The 20,761-nt window shown below is 47.2% G+C and overlaps 1 pseudogene; it reads left to right on the plus strand.

Moving 5' to 3' along the window:
- The first annotated feature begins 6,075 nt into the window (after positions 1–6,075).
- LOC149361955 (uncharacterized) overlaps positions 6,076–20,761 on the plus strand; it is a 46,106-nt pseudogene continuing 31,420 nt past the window's right edge.

Below are 20,761 nucleotides of genomic sequence, written 5' to 3' on the forward strand. Positions count from 1 at the left end.
TGAAAGATGACATTTTTTAACATAAACTTCTTACTAACAGTTTCAACTTCGAGAGACAAGAGGTCGTTAATAAGCACAACCACTTAGCTAAAAGGTTCTTGGTAACAATAGGTTGGCGCGAGCGATGACAGCAGAAGTACGTAACCTTTGCTGATGATTACACTACTTCCTAATTCAAAATTTGAGCGCAGCACATCAGCTGTTTCAGCTTTTAGATAGATTGAGGCAGAGAATTAAAGCACGATATGTGTGTACAATTAGGAACAACTTGTTATTTTTACACATATTCCTTCTTCAAGAAACACTCCACTAAAAGTTCATGATTGTCATGAAGGAAGCTTTGTGGTAGGAGAAATAGATGGATATACGCTCGACCTGCTGCAGCAATGCCTGGTTCCCAAAGACGAGGTATATGCAAGTATTTCGCGAGGTTGGCACAAATGACTTGGACCGTTCATGATTGTCATGAAGGAAGCTTTGTTTTAGGAGAAATAGATGGATATATGCTCGACTTGCTGCAGCATTGCCTGGTTCCCAAAGACGAGGTGAGTGCAAGTATTTTGCGAGGTTGACACGAAGGTTTTCGACCGGTTACCTCGCTCATGGCTCAGAAATAACTGCCAGAGAATAAACTATTTATATATGTAGGCGGTTTGCAGAGGCGAACGGCGACGGCTATGCGGTTCGACTAGGGTGGTGCACATATCGAGATCCGCCGCCACCGATCCTATGCTCTCACTGCCGCCGTAGAGGGGTAGCATTGAAGGATTAGCGAAGATAGCAATTAAGTTATCGCGTGAGCACTTAAGGCATCGCGTGGGCACACAGGAACGTTGCAAGGCGAAGAGCAGCAGCGTCTGACTGATGCCGCTGACGCTGCCAGCGAGTCAAGAGAACGTGGCTCTGCGTTTGGGCTTGGGATGCACGCACCGGGATCCGCTGATGTCGGGTAGGCGCTTCGGCAACCGGAGAGCACCGCGCGCTATCGCGCGGTCACTGTCACGGAGGAAGAGGTACACTCAGTGGTGAACGGCAGTGGGTATGCGTTTCTGCTTGGGCGTGAGGGAGATGGCGCCAGGAGCGCGCGCAGCTAGAGCAGCGAGCTGCCCCGGCTGCGGAGCTGTTTACGAGGGAAAACGGCGACGCCGCGACTGCAGGAACGGGCGCCAAAGAGCTGCGATTCAGCTATTCTCAAACCTGGTTAGAGAAGGGCAGCCATGGCGTATCGGACAATCATATGCTGCTTGGCGTCTGTAACGTTTAGTGCGTTCCGGGTACTGCCTAGGCAGCGCGCCCATAGGAATGCGGCCTGTGCTCCATGGGTACACGGGGCACACCACACGGGGCGGTGTTATTATAGCTCATTTTCAACATATCCACACTAGCGGCCATCTAACACGGCCCTCCGATCACCAAGCTCCTCTTGACGAAATAAGATGTTTTCCAATTTCAATCCAATCAACAACGCCATTATGCATATCCCAGGCCAACTGGCTCAGGTGGAGGGCATAAACCAGGCGCTCAAGCAGATGATATTACAATCTAGACCACCGAGGGGAGCCTTGAGGCGATGGAGGACCGCCTGCAGTAGGCCGCCTACATAGTCAATGCATTGCTCCCGACTGTGGTCTCCAATGTGCTGCCGCCAAATCAAAGCTTCTACATATCAGGGCAAATCACAAGGACCACACGTGTCAGCACATTTCTCTGTCAGGCGGTCCGATGATACAAGTGGCAGAGCTCCGGATACTGGTTCTATTCATCAATAACAGACTTAGGCCGGACTCTACTAGAGGGAAACAACTCAAGTGCGTAGGCGAAAAGGTAGGGCGCACGATACACCGCGCCTGATACACTATGCCTTCGCCCAGGACTACACCGTGCCTTACCTACGCAGTACCAAACAAGAAGACCAGCGTACTGACACCATCATCAGGAAGGTAACAAAGCTAGCACTGGAACTCCCGGTGGCTACTTCTAACGCCAAACTGAAGGCGTTGGGGGTGGCAAGCTGTTCTCAGGAGTTGCGGGAGGCCCACCTCTTGAACCAATGTACGCGGCTGTCGCAGACGGCTCTTGTGCGCGGCCTGCTCAACCGCTTACACATCTGATACACATGCATACCAGACGGGACGGAGAACATCGCGGTTATGTGACACTTATGCTCTTGGGCGGTCCGCTCGAGCGTAACATGGACATGACTTCACATGCAGGCCAACGTCAAGGGTTTGTTCGCATGCTTGAGCGGCAGTATGGTTCTAAACAGGGCGCCTACTACGTGCACATCAGAGGGCCGTTGCCCGCGGTATTCTACACGGCTGCCGTAGTTCACCGGGGAATGAATGTCGATGGGCTATCTTTTCGGGCTCCAAATTCAACGCGAGCAGAGGACGTTCCAACAGCTCTCGTTGCCGCCGATCCAAAAGCGAGAACGGTTATCATAGAATCTCGCCGAACCTATGAACACTATCTTGCCGGGGAAATATCACCTCTCGCCTCTTAAATTCTCAGACGGGCTGCCGTCGATCCAACTATAGTCGGATACAACTTAAGAAGGCAGCGGCTTTTCCCCCTCAAAGGACCCCCCTCCCAACCAATGGCGTCGTCCAATTCTCATGACCCTGCTAGGGGGACAATGCAGGGAGCGGTGCCACGATGGAGAGAGGGGTCTATCCCCGACTATGTAGAGAGGGGACTATCGCCTTTTATCTGCCACTCCCTGCTTTGTCACGCTAGCAAGGTCACGAGAATCGGCTGACGCCATTGGCTGGAAGGGGGTCTCTTGACGGGGAAAAGCCGCTGCCTTCTTAAGTTGTATATGATTATAGCGTAAACGTAATCTCGTTTCCTGACCACCAGTCAGCGAGGTAATGAGGCTGCTGAAACGGCCGCCGCCCGAGCGCTTACACACCGGGCTCCCTTGCTCTCATGGTTCAGAAGCTCATAAACCGCTTCTGGGGTTCCGTGAAATCCTAATTTATTACTGCGACACCCACCGCCTATATCCTGCCCTGCCAAGGAGCTCAGTAAGGCGGAGAAGCGAACTCTGCGGCGCCTGCAGACAAGAAATCTCCTCTGTCCTGCCATAGCCAAATATTTTGATACGAACATAGATGGTGGTGGTTGTGGTGAACTCCTTTTTTTAATACTCAAAGAGAGTTTGGGGGTCAGGATACCCTGCTACATGGTCGGTATCCTTAGTCGGGACACCGCACGACGAGGCCCCGTCTCGCGCCCGCTTTACTAATGCCCTTTGGCACTCCAGTGTAGAGCAGTTGAGGAGGGAAGTCTCCCATGCCTCTCGGGTAGGGTGGGAAAGGAAGGGCGAAGATGAGGATTCAGAGTACATGCCCACAGCTTGGGGAAGATATCGCAGATTTCGCCACAATGTGGGCAGTGCCCATCTATGTTCGGATCAAAGGGTTTGGCGGTGGCACGACAGAGAAGGGTTCTGTCTGCAGGCACCGCAGAGGTCGCTCCTCCCCTTGGCAGGTGCAGGGTAGAGGCGATGGCTGTCGCAGTAATGAATTAGGATTTCTCGGAACAGCAGAATCGGTTTATGAGCTTCTCAGCCAGGAGAGATAGGATGAGGAGCCCGGTGTGTGAGCGCTCGGGTGGCCGCATCAGCGGCCTCGTTGCCTCGTAGGCCCTGGTTGCCAGGAGCCAGATCACGTTGGTGCGAGTTGGATTGGCTGGAGCCCGTATTATAATTTGGGGGGCAAGAGCTGATATTTCCCCTGCAAGATAGTGTTTACAGGCCCTGCGAGAGTCTGTGGTAAACGTTCACAATTTTGGATCAACGGCAGCGAAAGCTATTGCATCTTCCTCCGCTCGCATTGAATTTGGGGCCCTGAAAGATAGTCCATCGACATTGATCCCCCCGTGGACTACGGCAGCCGTGCAGAATCCCGCGGGCGACGGCCCTGTAATATCTACATAGTAGACACCCTGTTTAACTCCAAATTGCCTCTGAAGCGTGCGAACCCGCGCGTGTCGTTGGCTTTCATATGAAGTCATGTCCATGTTACGCCAGAACGTAGCGACCCAGAGCATATGGCGCCACAGCACCGGGTTATTCTCCGTACACTCTGCTATGCATGCTCGTTGGATGTGTAAGCTGCTCAGCAGGCGGCGCCCAGGAGCCATCTGCGAGAGCATTGGCTCACGAGGTGAGCCTCCCGAAACTCCTGATCAACCACCCCCACCGCCTTCAGTTTGGCGTTGGAGGTAGCCAAAGGGAGGTCCAGTGGCCGCTTTGTTGCCTTCCTAATGATGGCGTTAATGCGTTCGTCTTCTTAGAATGTAGATGGGCGCTCCCCGCACTGTGGAGAGATCTTCGATATCTTTCACATGGTGTGGGCATGCACTCAGAATCCTCACCTTCTTCCACCCCCACCCGGGAGGCATGGGAGACTGCCATTTCTAACTGCTACACACTAGATTCCGAAGGGGCTCTAGTAAAGCGGGCGCGAGGCGTGGCCTCGTCGTGCGGTGTCCTGGACTAAGTATAACGATCATGTATCATAGTCTTCTAACCCCCAAACTCTAAGTACTAAAATGTTTTGAAGCGAGAGCCTCACTACGGGACCTCGGGCTTCAATCACGCACCATGCGAAATTTGACCTTGAAATTAGCTCAAGCCTCGAAAGCAAGAGAAAAGCGCATAACTGTCCCCCTGGTACAGCGGACAGCTTAGTCGCCCTTTAAGCTACTAAACCAATGGAGCGGAAACTTGGAAAGCAAAGGAAAGGCGCATAACTTCCCTCTTGGAAAAGTGTACTTCTCAGTCGTGCTTTAACCTACATGGCGATAGTGATAGATGAGCGCTGCCTGCGTTGGTGAAAATATTTTACTGCAATTGTCAGCCTGGGTCAGTGGACACCTCAATCGCGCTAATAGGTTCGTGAGGTGAGGAGGGGGAGATGTGGGCTGCATGTATTTGCGCTGACAACGTTGTGGCACACACGCGGCACTGCTGCAGTAGGCCGCAACATTCATTGGGTGAGGAAACGCTCGCGGTCAACTATTAACTGCCACCTGTCAGGGTGTGAGGGTGGGTGTGCTGTCTATCTAGTGTCCGGTACACACTCAACGTTACAGACGCAAAGTCGCTCATAGTTGCCCGATACGCAATAGCTATCGCTCGCTTACCAGGTTCAGCAGTAGTTGAACCGCATCAATTTCTCATCTCCATCACCCACCCTGCCACCCTGGCAGGTGGCACTCAATGGTTGATTGGATCGCGAGAGTTTGTTCACCCAATGAACGCTGCGGTCAAGCCCAAGTGCAGGGACAGGAGCAATGCCGTGTGTCTGCCACGGTGCTGCCAGCGCTAACGCAAGCAGCCCACATACCTCAAAGCGCGATTCAAGCGTCCGCTGTCCCAGGAGCCAGTTATGCGGCCTTCTTTTCCTTGAAATCACCGCAATCTGAAACGTTGTAAATGCCAGCGCCAATGAACGCCGACGGCGTATGGCTTCAGTGCTGCGTTTCTCCGCAATGTCCCCAATTCCAACGCATACAGCGCACATCTCAGTACCGCCAAGTAGCTTAAAGGACGACTGAGGTGTCCACTGCCCCAGGAGGCCAGTTATGCAACTTTCATTCCTATCGAACCTCCCGCTCTCCATCGCTTACATAGCTTAAAGCGCGACTAAGGGGTCCACTGTCTCAGGGGGCTAGTCATGCACCTTTAATTCCCCTGCTTTATTTGAAGGTCAAATATCTAGACACCATGACCTTGGCTTTTCGTAGCGCAGTGAAGCTTTCGCTTGGAAATTGTTCTTTCGAAAACGCAGAGTCTATGAAAACGCCAGGATTATTTTCAGTTACCTCTTCACATCTCCATATCTAGGTTTCTGTAGATACATAATCCCATCTCCATTAGTTTGGCAGTAGTGTTTTCTGGAGACGCTTTGTTTCGTACAGTTTCCTGCACGACGAAAGGAAATACCACTACACCCAACAACCGCTCCTATTAGCTGCCACTTGCAGGAAGGAGTCCATGTGACCCAGGTTACCGTGCGTGGCCCAGATTGTAATATCATCCGCGTAAAGAGCGCGATGTATCCCGGGATGAGAAGGCAAGTCGTAGGGAAGATGAACCTACTGACCTACTGAGCGACCTACTGCGGACTCTAGTGCTGCCCAGCTAAATCTGAATTTGTGCACGTACGCCCCTCCCCGCGAGACAAAAATCCGCTTCGCGATCAGTCTCCCCTCGAGGCCGGTCCAGGAGGCCAAGGAGATCCGCGTCCTTGGCTTCCTGCACTGTAAACACATGGCCGACATCACCCTGGCCAAACTATTCACGGTGGGAGACTAGGTGGGCCGCATGGTCCGCTGGGTCTCCAAAAAACGGGGTGGATTACGAAGAAAAGATGCACTGCGGCTTGCCCATGCTTTCGTAACGAGTAGGATCCTCTACTCGACCCTGTACTTCCACGTGCGCCAACACGATGATGACCAACTGAGAGGCATCCGCTGAAAAGTTATCAAGCCGGCCACGTTCAACGAGAGGCCTCTTGCCTTGGGTGTGGGAAACACGCCCCGGGAGCTTCGAGAAGCCTATTTTGTAAACCAATTCACACGTCTTGCAGAGACCACGTCCGGACGCCGCCTCATGGATCTGCCACACACCAAACACAACTACCACGTTGAGGGAAGAGAAAGGGTGCCGGAAACCTGGACACGAACCCTCCGGGTCCGATATCACTCCCCGCAACATGTCCAGGGATGACCATAGTGGTCGACGCCGGGCACGCTCTTAAGCGTTGCCACTATGCAATGGTCCCCAACAAGACGTGTACTACGTGGACGTTGCCAGCCCACACCACGGGGGGTGGTAGACGGCCGCAGTCGTACACAACACAAACGCAAGTAACGGGCTCACTTTCAAAGTATACAGCCCACCACACGCGGAAGAGATTCCCATTCCTCTGGCTCTGACTAATCGCTAGTCGAAACACATCATCACCGACTCGCGAGGGGCCTGTTGGAACATGGGCTGGGATGGTCTTCCCTGCTTGCTCGGCGCATACTACAGTCTAGCTGCCGATCCGAAGTTCCAACTCCGCGTAACCTGGTTTGAGCCCCCGGTCGCCAGGGGCTGCAGGGAAATGCTCACGCCGATAAGGCCGCCCGCCCACTCTCTCTCCCAGTTATCTCCCTGTCCTTGGAAGTCCTCTCCCAGTTAGACAATCTGGCCCTTACATTGAAACACATCACCGATTACTACAAGGAGGAGCCCCAGCGCTACCCGGCTTCTTGCAAGGGTCTGGATCGCGCTGACGAGCGCTTCCTCATCAAAATTCTCACCAACACTGTACTGTGCACGGTGATGATTAAAAAAAGCATTTCACTATAATCTTGAATGGCGCACGCCAGTTCTGTGCGGAGGTGGCTGACACCTTCCACATGGTTTCGGCGTCCCATCTGCCCCCCCCCCCCCCCCTACCGCCCAATCCTACCAGACAGGAGTTGGAGGCGGTCCTGCTCATCTGTCAAAACCTACAGGCCCAAAACACTTAGGCTCCACCTAGTATTTATTGTGTGGGAAAGAGGCCAATAGCGCTGAAAATATTTGCGCCCGTCCAGTGGCTTACGCAAGAACCTCATAATTAAGAAAGATCATTTATTGACGGGAAAGGCAGAGAGGTTGGCCTGAAAAATGATTATCTGGCTTGCTGCACTGCACTGGGGAAAGAGAACAGGCGAAAAAATCTCTTCTCCTGTAGCCGAGAGTAGAGTAAGCATAAAATGTTTACTGGCATAACACATTGGTTGTAGATGGTACTAGTCAAAATCTTGAAACACACCACACCACACATACTGTGCACTGGCCCACGTGGATGCAATCGTTTCCTGTGAGTGTCTGGGGAATCTCTTCCGCCCTGCCTCGCCAGCTGTATCCGGTTTCTGTCAGGCTCCATTGCTCGGCTTACGCAGCTGTGACGGTGGCGGCATTGAAATGCAGGACGATGCAAAAGCGTACGCGGACACGTAGAGACGCAGGCTTGGCAAGAATGTATATGCAGCGCGTTCGAATACTCTGCGAGAGTGTATACATCTGCCTGCCAAACGGGGAAACGTCATGAGCTGAAGGCCCAGCGGCCGGTCTTTTACATGCGTGAGTGTGGGACCGCAGCGCCATCCTTGGGGACGGCGCCGAAGCAGCTTTTCCGCTCAAAGCCCATCTCGCCCTGGAGCTCCCCTCTTGCTCTAAGCGGCCCTCTCTCTTAGAGACTCTCGTTAAATCTCGTACGGTGCCCGGATGCTCTCGTTTCAGTGCTCGGATGAGTGGAATTCAGTTCTCGGATATTGGCTCTCAGTCTCGGCGTGACGTCACGACACTGCCGACAACGGGAGCTAAAAGCATTTCAAGCTTAAAAGAGGGTTTCCATGGATGATGATGATGATGATGATGATGTTAAGAGGAGGCAGATGAAAACAGACAAGGCACACTTGCTGACAATACAAACGTGAGACAAGGCCCGAATCGCTTAAAATGCCTGATAGCGCTTAGAGTTTTTTAACTGTCTGGCCAAGCGCCAACTATAAAGACCTCGGCGAGGTGCCAGGTGTCAAAAGACTGCAAAATAGATGCTAACATTAGTTTTTCCCGTGCATATGCTGACCACGCCACTAAAACATGCACTACAGTCTCTAGCACGCCACATGTGGAACCGTCCGGGAAGTCTGCTTGTCCAATTAAATGGAAGTATTTGTGCGTGTAGGCGACATTTAATCGTAATCTATGTATTAGGCATGCAATAGGGCGTGGTATTCTGCGACGAACACAAAAAGCCATCGCCGGATTTAGCCGTTTAAGGAGGATGTGCCGTGTGTCTGGTAGAGCACAGTATCTATAGCCATCGCACTTCTCATAGAACCCGAAAGGAGACGAGTGATGTCCGGTCTAGAGAACGAAGACCACTGCTGAAGGCTTCAGCAATGTCTAACACTATTCTAACGGGTACCTAAAGATAGCGGTAGATTTCTTGACTAATTTTTGTGGATTCGTTTCATGATCAATGGCTTCCTATTTCCCTTAATATGCAGCATTATTGCTTCCGAACTGCAAGAAAAAAAACCGTCAGCCATTCCTTTCCACAAAGTATTCCACCTGGGCTCAATTTCCTGGTCTCACCACTTAGTGCCACTCTAATGTACTTCATGCCAATGATCGCTGCAAATGTTTCAGTTCCCTGAAGCCCAGGTCGTATTTTACCTAAACCAGTACACCTGGGAACAATGTTGTGGTTCAGACATTCAGCGTCGTAGCTTTAATGCGGTTTGAGGAACAGAATGAACTTCCTTACGTTGCTTCAAAAAAAATCATTGAGTACTGCACCAATGATGCAGTCAGGCGATGCACCTATCTGGTGTGAAGGTATGAGCATTACTATTGAGCAATTACTCTTTGGCTCCACAATATAGATGTCGACGAATATTTTAATGTTCTTGAAAGGTTGAGGAGTTGAGCGTCGCAGTTTTCATGCTGTTTCAGGAACAGAACAAACTTCCTTAGGCTGCTTCAAAAAATCACTGAGTGCTGCACCAACGGTGCAGTCAGGTGAAGCCCTCATCTGCTGTGAGGGTATGAGCTTTACTATTCAGCAATTAATCTTCGGCTCTAACACATACCTGTCGGCCGATGTCTTTACGTTTTTGAATGGTTAATTCAGGAGTTATATAAAGTTAAGGGAACTCTAAAATTGCACGGCCTCATTCTTTACAGTTTTGGGGAAGAGGGTCTGAAGAAAATAAGAAATGTTAAAAATATTGGAATCCTCAGTTCCCAATACTAATGGTCAAGCATCCGGATTACTTGTGACGGTACTCAAGGCAGGCGAAAATGAAACGATTTAACTGCAGTGCAATCCTTCCTATAACTACATCAAGCCTGTCACTTGGATCCAAGGCTCATGTTTAACTGAAGAAAGATTTACTGAAGCAGTTTTTCCGTGTTTTTAGTGCACGCTTCACATTGAGGAAGATCTACAAGTCGTCCGCGATTAATAACATTCCACCATAGGGATGTTGGTGAGATAACTGAAATTTTTCATCACTGTTTTACCAGCATCATATCATGCACCACGATAAGAAAAGCGACACTGAGTGAGGAAACCGAAATCATTCAGGTGAGGCTTTTACCGAAAGATGAAAACAAAGCCAGCAGCTACATTTGTACATCTGTTATTCAAAATATACGTATTCGCTGTTCATGGATAAAGCCGAAATATTCTACTATTCTTTGCGGGCATTGTGTGGAGCTCCATATTGCGCTTTATAAGAAACTCAATTTAAATAACTTTGTTTGCAGTTAGCGTCGGGTGATTGCAGTTCCTGTGACGCAGAAAATTACGAGCTGAACGTGCGGTTACGTGGTGTATTCTTCGGGAGGTGGTGGCTAACTACTAAACCTCGGTGGCCAAATGCTGTTCTAGTGAGGCGTTGCGTTTTCGTCTACAAAGTGTATAGTTGAAGTTGGTTTACAATTTAAGATGCTTTATTGTTTTCTATGTCTCCAGGTTATTGACGTACTTCAACACGCCACTTGACCCCCGCCTGCTCTCCATAAACTCGCATGCGTTCTCATTTTAATATCATCATGAGTACTTCTCTGTCTAACTCTGGCCAATTCTGCATCGTGAGTACGTGCGTATTCTTCATATAAGAGTGCACGTTCGTTCAGATACGTGTGCACCTAGTTTGATGAGCAACGAGCGAGCAATGAATGCATAGCCACCACAAAAACGAATGAAATGAAGCAAAATAATAAGAGCTTACCCTTAAAGTAGAGGTCTCCAAAAGATGTCTGTGAAACCACAGTTGCTGATGGCTCCTTTTATTTAGCTGTGATACCTGGTTTTGTTCTTGCAATTATAAAGAAAATAAAATGACTCATATTATGTGAGGCCTCAATACCCATAAAAAGGCCACAAAACTTATGTTACAGTATTTTGACCCGTAGCATTGAAACACACTTGGACACCTGTAAATGATGATCTTGCAGGATCCACGGTTTGCAATTATTCTTCAGGCAAGCAGTGTCAACGTCCAGGCTCTGCGTTTAAAGTTGTAAACATGTAAGAGACAAGACTAAAAGGGCAGAATTGGCAATATCACGACTTGTACGTTGCGTCGTAATTTTTCTATAACCACAGTAAAGAATGTGACGTTGGGCTTCAGCAAATGTTTTTTTATGTATTCGCGGGAGAGCTTTATGAAATGTCCTCACAAAAAATTATCCTCTCTTTGGACGCAATATAAAACAGTCGGGAAGCATTAAAGCATGTTTTAAAGAATATTTTGACTATAATGCTTCGCGGCCGCCGCAGTGGCTAAATGGATATGTGCTCGGCTGCTTGTCAATCACAAGCACACACAAATGTCAGAGATGGGCACTGCAGTGCCTGTAAAGGAGCATTAAGTGTCCGTCAATATCATCAGGCAATGTGTTCAAGCACTTCAACGCATCAGAATCATAATGTGTTAACTCTCTTTAAGGAGGCTTTGAAGTATAAAAGTGAAAAGAACACCAGGCAAATAAGTTGTAAGCACTGTTCGCTGTGTGAGACGTTCCTCACGAACTAAGGAACAGGCATCAAAATGGAGTCGACAGCACATTCAATTTCATGTGTCTTGGGAATTACTGTTTGCCTCCTTACAGACCAGTGTCGCAGAAAGAGTCCCGATCGCACAGCCATTCATGTTTTCTGAAAAAATATAAATCACAGTTGTAAAAGCTTCGTATTACTCAAGAGGCTGCACAGTTTTCCCTGCGCTGCTACACAGCCTAACACCCCGTGCATATAGTTGTGGGAGAAGAAGGAATCACAGGAAGAGGAAAGAAATACTAAGCTTCAAGCCTAAGTGTCCCCATACTATATTAAAGGCAGGTACTCGGAAGAGTGCTTTCAATGGAAACGTGAAAGTGTAGATGCATTGTAGCGGGCATTGTCTGAATAACAAAGTGCAACAAAATGCCAGTGCTATTGCGCCTGCTGGAAGCCTGGTGACTAACAACACCTCACTTTGTTTTTCACAGCCAATCTCCATGCGTCACAAGAGATTTATTTGATCTTGGAAATATCACTTGCATCCTGCATGACGGTGCAGCAAAGAAAAATCAAATTCAAAAATGCGAACGAACGGCAATACGCATAAAAATAACCACATCCTCTAATGGCGGCCCAGTAAAAAGGAACTTCGTTCACTGCTCGCAAAGCAATAAATTCAAGCATACACGCAGGACCGCAATAAAAGCCGATGATCTTTATACGAGCGTTGCACTCGTGGGATGTTGCTCACAAATTTAGCGAAATACACCGCAAATATCCAGCACGCGTTCAACAGATGAACCCGGCGCATAGAATAAAATATCGTTGCATTGTTGAAAAATATTTTGGGAGTCACTACGAGCGCTTACGCGCGAGAATGCCACAGTAATAATATCCTTAGTCATGCTACATCGCACAATGACTATGTGTGTTCCCTCGCGACTGCGTCTACAAGACATGACGATGCATACTTTCTACAAACACCATTCGTGCTGTAAAGTGTTCAGTCATGCTCGGTGGCAGAATTAAAGTTCCGAGTCATGCTGCATTGAACAATGATTAGCAGTCATGAATCATGAGTATGACTACATGTCATGACTGTGCAAACTTTTAGAAACTCTGCACAACTTCCTTTACATTAATCGCAAAGTGCTGAGTCATGACCTTGATAGTTCATAATACGTGACTTCTCATCACTCATTAATGTAGGTATTCGCTGACATGTGTTCTGACATTGTACTCCGGCGTACTGCATTATCCGAATTTCGTGTCATAGACGGCGGCGATGGCATGCGGCGTCAGGCCTATACACACTTGCTACTCGCAGTGGTAGCTCGATCGCCTTCGTCGAAAAGCAACAGTCGCACACTGTCCCATTGGTCGAAAAGCTACATTTGCAGGCCGTTCACTCGCTGCTCGATTTTCCAGCCTTTAGACTGCGAGTTGCAAACCCCTGAAGCAATTAGCTGCGCTTCGGGAGTTGTCGGAAGCGTGAGCTGCTCCTGGTTTTTCGCTCCTCGCGGCGAGATCGGAATCGACAAAAAACTACATGGAGTAGTCCGTGAGAGCTGCTCATCAATGCAGTGAGAGATTATAAACCTCTTTGCGGCAAACCTCACAAGACTTCAAAAACAGCACGAAAAAAACTGCAGTGCATGTTTACTACATTCGAACTGCAGCGAAAGCGTGGATTTGTGCCACGAATCGAATATCGATATACGTTGTCCATTCCTGGAAAAGATATTTAACTCCGCCTTTCACTCCGGCACGTACCCTGATATTCTTAAAAAGGCAAGGGTCTCTCCTGTGTTCAAGTGTGGGAATCGAGATCTGTTAGAAAACTACCGGCCTGTATCAGTCCTTCTGCAATTAATACATTATTTCAGAAACTTATAACAAAACTAATGTTAGACTTTTTATTAAGGTACAATCTGATTGTATCCAATCAGCACGGTTTCCGACCCAACAAATCAACACGCACAGCCGTTACAGCCATTGTAAATAGTATATATAATATTTTACAAAATAGAGAAACAGTTATTGGCATATTTTTGGACTTAAAAAAAGCTTTCAATACGGTTGATCATGAATTATTATTGATGAAATTAGCTTGCTATGGGTTCCGCGACGTAGCGTTAAACTTCTTTCGAAGCTATCTCACAAACCGACAACAAAGAGTACACATAGAAACAGACATGTCCGACTTTTTGCCAGTCTCCCATTGGGTACCACAATGATCATTATTAGGTCCAATTCCATTTTCCTTATACAAAAATGATTTTCCCAATTGCTTAAAAGATGGTGATGCCGTAATATACGCCGATGATACAGCTGTACTCATTTCTGGTAAAGATATAATAGACAAGAAGTAATTGCAAATAAAGAATTAAATAATATAGCTGAATGGTTTACCGCTAATAAATTAACGGTGAAGTCCACAAAAACAAATTACGTAATTTTCACATTTTAGGCAGCAAAAACAAAGGTTCTATTAACTTAAGGATTGGTCAGAAAGACATTGATGAAGTCGAATCATGCCGATACCTAGTTGTCACGCTGGACTCGTCATTGCATTTTAAGGAGAACATCAGTAACGTCTGCAAGAAACTAAGCCATGCAGGTTTTGTACTTTTTCAAGCCCGACAATACTTTCCTCTTAAAACGCTCAGAGCAATATACTTGTCAATTTTTCACTCTCATCTCACATACTGCGTTGAATCATGGGGCTATACCTATCCTTCATATCTAGAGTCAATCATCATTCTGCAGAAACGTGCTCTGCGCATTCTAACCTTTTCATCTTAAAGAGAACACACTGCAGCCCTATTTCCCGAACTGCAGATTATGCCATTCACAGTCGCACGGGATTACAAAACCGCCTGTGTTGTGCATAAAATTCTGTCAAGCAATAACCCATGTCTCTCCACCATCTTTATACCCCCAAAAAGGCACACACGAAGTGAGGATAATTACAATTTTAACTTACCCGCCGTTTACAACACATACAGCAGGCGATTATTAACATATACTGGTACAAAAATCTGGAACGCTCTTCCAGTAATGGTTAAAAGAAATTCAAATTTCTCTCGCTTGGTAAAAGACATTATCTATAAAAATAACTTGCTTCAGTTGATTGTAGTTTTGTGTAACATCTTCTATTCATATAAAATACGCTATTTTGTACACCTAGTCCATGGGCCCGAACTAGCAGCTTGCTAAGGGCCCAGATGCTTTTATCACCCTGTTTGTATAACCTTCATTCAAAGTGAATAAACTGAAACTGAAACTGAAGACGATGGCGAGTAGGCATTGCCGGCGGATGGAGCAGATGGAAGTTGATGAAGACGCCGCTCTCCAATGCACAGCGCGAGATCGTGGTGCAGTTTAACCCGAGGTATGTTGGCTGCGCCGATAGCCTAGTGGTCTCGCTGAGCAGCCCTTAAAGGAGACATGTTCGAGCAGCCGCGGGTTCGGCTCCCGATCGTGAATATTAATTCAAATTCTTTTTCATAGTTTGACCTCTAACTGCACTGAAGGTCAAACTTGTACTGTGCGCGATTGAAGCCCTAGGTTCCGCAGTGAAGCTTTCGCTTCAAAAGGACTACGCATGGGCAGAAATTGGTAGACTATTCGGCTTGGTAGACTATAGACTATTCAGATATCCCAGCTATCAAATGGCCACACTTGGAAGTTACGGTGGAGCTGATGGAGGCTTCACCGCAGCCTGCACTGTGTGTTTAATTCCTAGAATAACGAGAGCTTTTAAAAACTGATTTATAAATACATGTGAAAAGGAGAACCAACCCAAGTGACCTGAATGTGACTTAGAAGTTCAAAAATGTGCTAGTTGAACAACATGGGCATCCAATATAGCCCTGCAATGAATAACGCAGGCACCCCATAGCACGAAAGTGATTCCCTGACAGCTGGATTAGAGAAAGCAATACTGCAGAAAGGCTAGTTTAGTGTGTGTCACCACTTCGCGTACTTTAATGTGAGTTCACAGACTCGCTTACAGCGTGCGGGGGTAGCGGTCTCGGACACAAAGGAGATGCCCTATACTCAGCTTGGCAAGCTCAGCAGAGACCAGCTACCAAGTGACAAGGGGGTTGGTCGTTTGGTGTCCAGCTTTCGCTTGTCGCAAGACAGAGAATGGTTCGGAGCCAGAGGTTCACAAAGAAAACAAAGTTTATAAAGCACAGAGATGACACATAGGATTTCAAAATACCTCGTACGAGCACATACAGAGATCAACAGAACAATGCAACTCGGGCAAAGTTACACTCGAGAGCCATTACAATACAAATGAATTATTGCACCGAAAGTGCACTAATATAAGAGAGACGCAAACAGACAAACACAATTTGTTGACCGGGCACTGCGACAGTGCCACGACCAGAGGTTCACGACGACGCCGTTTCGCAGACTTGCGCGTGCTACTTGGTTGGACCGTAGCAGAGCGAATGGTGTTGATCAGGGAGTCGAGCGGACGCGCTTCTCTGAAGCTTGAATGGCTGCTCGGGCTGATAGACAGTGGTCAATGCCCTTCATATATAGTGTAGCTCCGCGTGTGTTCTTCGCGCGAAGGCAGGCACACGTGTACATATAGTATCGGCTGTGCAATCTCCGCCTCCTAGCGTCGGGCACGCGTGCCCATTGGTCAGGCGCCGAGGCGGGCTTCGAGGTTCTTCGAGATCTTTCTGGCGTGGCGCCGCCGCCGCCGCGCGAGGGGAGAGGGCATCATTTAGCGTACTCAAGGCTACGCCCTCTCCGTCAGCACTGAGTATAAACTGCTCCGAAATTCTAGAAAAATCGACGACATGCGCTGACGCAATCCCCTTGGCGTCGCGCCGGCGAGCGATGGTGGAGAGGGGAGCAACACACACAAGGCTAGGCGCTCTGCTGGGTTTGTTTCACCCCTTTTCTAACGACGCGCACTGGCGAGATCCCATCCGGGCGGTGATGTTTTTTTTGTTTTTGTCTTTCACAAAAATGCGCCTAATTTTATGACACTGTGACAAAACTATATCCTTAGTGATGTTAACAGTATTCTTGCTGCATACCTACACTGCTAGCAGCTGTGAGGTAAACGCTGGGATTTTTTTCCTATGGAGTCATAACGTCAAGTCATGTGTTCGGATTGTCAAGTCACCCTATTCTACTCTGCGCCTCGGTGCAATGACCAGTTGTCCTCGAATCTATGCGTGTAATCAAGCAGCTATATTTGCCCTCATCAAAGTTGATCACAAAAACTTGAACTACATAATTTGTTTCTCTAGTGTCATCTGCAGTACAGAGGACGATGATAACAAGGCCACAAACAATAGGCTACTAAAAAAACATGCATTTTGTGCAAATAAATTTCACAAGCAAATGCAGTTCATCGTTCCAAAAGTTCATTCTACTTATCCTGCCGTAAATAATGTACAGAGGGCAGAACACATGCCTAGAACGACTGAAATATCTATTCCGTATCCCAAAGCCGATATGACAGGGAAGGCGATAAATGGCGATAAAATCCTTTGAGCGTAACTGCAAATGCGTACATCCAGACCATACTAAACCAATTGTTATCGCTAGATATCGCGTGCTTATCCCAAAACACGCCCAGAACGTATTCTAGAAAAGCGTTTTGCCCTCTGTACGTTGTTTTCTTTTCAGTTTCGTATATGTTGTTGGTGAGGCTGGTGAAAGGCTTTCGACAAAGAGAAGGCTTTTTATGCATAACCCCTGAACTGTCCCGCTTGACATGGGCTTGCCAAGACAACATGGATGTAAACATGGTAAACTAACTGACGATTGAGCGGTTGAAGGAAATGTTGGCCGTTTGGGCACAAATGTTCAGTTCCTGCTGAGCGGTCTTTTTAAAGTGGTCTTGGTTAAACTGCTGCCATTAGTTACAGCAAGAAGAGAGGGGTTTAGTGCCTAGTGTTTGAAATAAGCATATCCTGTTGTAGTTACTCATGCAGCATAATTCTTCATAATCAAGAATGCACCTACGATTGAGAAAAAAACCATGGTGCTTTTCTACAGCCTGTTCCCATGCTGCTGCATATTGATCAATGATCTCTGGTATTGCACCTCCACGTAAGCAATGCAGTGACTTGTATAGTCGCGGCCTCAGGTCAGTTGCAGAGATGTCGAGGGAGAAGCGTGAGAAAAAGAGTAAGGAAAATTTGAATACACTGGCAGAATTTCACGTTCTTAAAAACCTCTTATATTGCACGAGGTTCGGTTTCGCTATAAATTACACGTGCAAGAAAAGTTCTGTAATGATACTCGCTTCTCTCGATACTCTTTCGATTAATGCAGGAAACTGTGGGTTTCATTGTAGGTTACACACGTGCCAGAAAACAAAAACCAAAAAAATTCTGGGTGAGTTTTACAATCGGTTCAGTACTGAGAGGATACATGTTTTAGTCCCCCAAGTTGAAGGCATTTACAGTAGGGTAATTGCGAGACTGTGCTTTTTCTGTTCCTCTCCTATCTCCCCTCTCCTTTGCTCAAGATTGATGTTTGGTGATGTTTGTTGAACTGACTGATGTTTGGTGAACTGAGTGGTGTTTGTTTGTCAAGTGATGTTTGGTGAACTGACTCACCAGTTTGCATTACTCTGAAATGCTTGGTCTACAGGAATACAGGTGACGAAAGCGCGACGCATGCCTGTTTTAATCACATTGTGCAAATTCAAGAGCAGAGGGATAATCAAAGAAAAGACGAAATCGGGCTGCTCTGCATGCTTTTGGATTCTAGCCTCCGCCGCCCTCCGCGTCACTTTGCTGTGGATTTGATGCACCACATTGAGGGGCAGAGTAGGTTTGACTACTTTTAAATAGCGTCGGTGTGCTTTTATTTTTCATGAACAACAAAACATACAAACGAATGTGCATTTTGGACTGAGCAATTTTCTAGGTTCCTTTTTTATGCGCTAAAATGTACTCTAAGTTATAATTCTCAGGTTATCATATCCTAATCCAGATTTTATGTATTGCCCGCAGTAGTTCGCGTCTATAGCCCTGGCTTGCATGCTATTAGTTAACTGTGATACCTTTTGATCCCTGTCCCTCGTAGCTCGAGTCGCGTTTTGGAAGTTAAACCCCATAAACCATCACAGCAGTCACGCATTCTGCTATGTTTGGCTGTAAAATTGTTTAAATATCACAGTCGAGGTTTCCGGGGTGTACCGTTACAAAGTAAATCACGCTAGGAGGGACATCGTGGTGGAGACAGGGACCGAACCTGCATCTTTGGGGTCAAAAGTTAGGCACCATAACCAATGCGCCACCGCGGCAACGTGACGGCCCTGAAAGCTACAAATGGTTTCTGTGCTTACAAAGCTGACACAGCAGTACTGAAGTGCCTACTTGTGCTACTGTTTGTTGTTTTGCGATCAGTTTGATTATGCGATATTTCTGAAATATGCAACTGATAAAACTTACAAACGACTTTCTTTCTATGCGAATACATGTGCAATCTTTCTTCAACCAGTCACTTCTCATGCTACTTGCGCTTCACTTATGGATGAGCTCATTGCATGCATTCTTCTTGTGAAATAACCTCATTTTTTCCCGGTCACGCAAGTGTACCGTCTATTGCAAATATTTACAGTCCACTGCGCCATTCGAAGCAACGACATAGAGAAATCTAAACTTTTCCTACAGACAGTGCACATTTTTATTAAGCCAGCCACCGCCTTGCAAGTACTTGTATAAAATTAAGTTCATCATTGTTCAACCCACCATCAGTTACTCGTGGTTACCGGTGATCATTACATGCTGCCATGGCACTGCACCCCTGCCGGGACAAAGTGCTGTGTCAGCTTTTGACGTAATTGCTTGGAATGCCTGGAAAGAAATTGCTTTCAAGTTATGCTTGTGAACAAACCAGCGCAAAAAAACACAACGGACAAGAAAAAGGCGGAACACCATTTCCAACCAACTAGCATGTCCAACCAACTAGCCCAACAACAAGTGTATTTCAAGTTATATTTCATTATATCCATAAGCCAACTCCGGTGCTGCATGTCATATAGTAGCAAAATGTCCCGAGCCTCTTATGTGTAGCATTATAGAGGAGGGGTTCTAAAACTGAGTTCTACAGAACCATCTAGTTTATTAGGCTACTTTTTTCTCCGAGGTTGTCTGTATACAAGAAATCGAAACAAATTACAGGAGCTTCAGTAAGTTGAACAAGCCTGATTGACAATGCCGGACATCTAAGTTAGAACACTGAGAAGTATGCTCCTGTTTCGGTGGCGGGTATAGTGCAAGGTTCGGTTCAAATAGCTGCATAACAAACCTCGTACCGTGTTCCATTCAAGCTTGTGAGTCTATTGAATTCCAAGATGGAGTCGTCATCCTTCCAGGTTCTAGGGGAGAGGCTCCCCTCCCAATCTTCAGCGTCGGCCTAGCATGGCGGGTAGTACACTGAGTACGATTCTGCGGGCTCTTTAAGCAGATAGTTGCGGAGCACTATGCATGCCCCAGCATATCTATTGATGTTAATGGCTTTTGCCTTAAAGGTTCGCCTCAGAATCTACTTCTGCGCCAGGATGCCAAACGCATTTTCGATCGTGCGTCGTGCCCGGTTCAGCAGATAATTGAAGGTGCGGCTGTCCTGGTTTGATTGTAGCGCAGTTTCATGGAGGCCTGAAGAGAATAACTTGAGAGATTGAGTAGAGAGAACATTTTCATGCACTTCTTAGTCGCAAGAAATCCACTGTAAGACCAAACACTATAATTTGTTGCACGGAAAGCATGACCATTGGGCCTTCAGTGAAACTGAGAAGTTTCAAGCGCGAAGAACACGGAGGCTCATGCTGCTAGCTGTTGAGAAGTTACACTACATGCGTATTGTTTTCCGGTATCCCTGCTAGGCACACCTGGAGGGGCATTTCACTCATGTGATTTCGATATGCTTGTTAACAGCATAGTCATTGGTGTAAACTAATGAACCATGAAACTAATGAACCGTGAACAGTTTAGATTTCTCTCCTAGTTAGATGAAAAGGGGATGCTATAAAATCGGGACGGACGAATTTGTGGCATCCAAGACAAAACCTATATGTAGTCTATGTTACAGCTTTCTTGAAATGGTAGCATGTCACAAATATTGATGGAACCAGGCATGCAACAGTTGGAGAGGAAAAAAGTATTCAAATTAGTATATTTATAGATGCACACTTCACTACTGATCAT

Source organism: Amblyomma mixtum, chromosome 2 (genome assembly GCF_055824585.1).
Source record: "Amblyomma mixtum isolate Tamu chromosome 2, ASM5582458v1, whole genome shotgun sequence".
Classification (NCBI taxonomy): Eukaryota; Metazoa; Arthropoda; class Arachnida; order Ixodida; family Ixodidae; genus Amblyomma; species Amblyomma mixtum.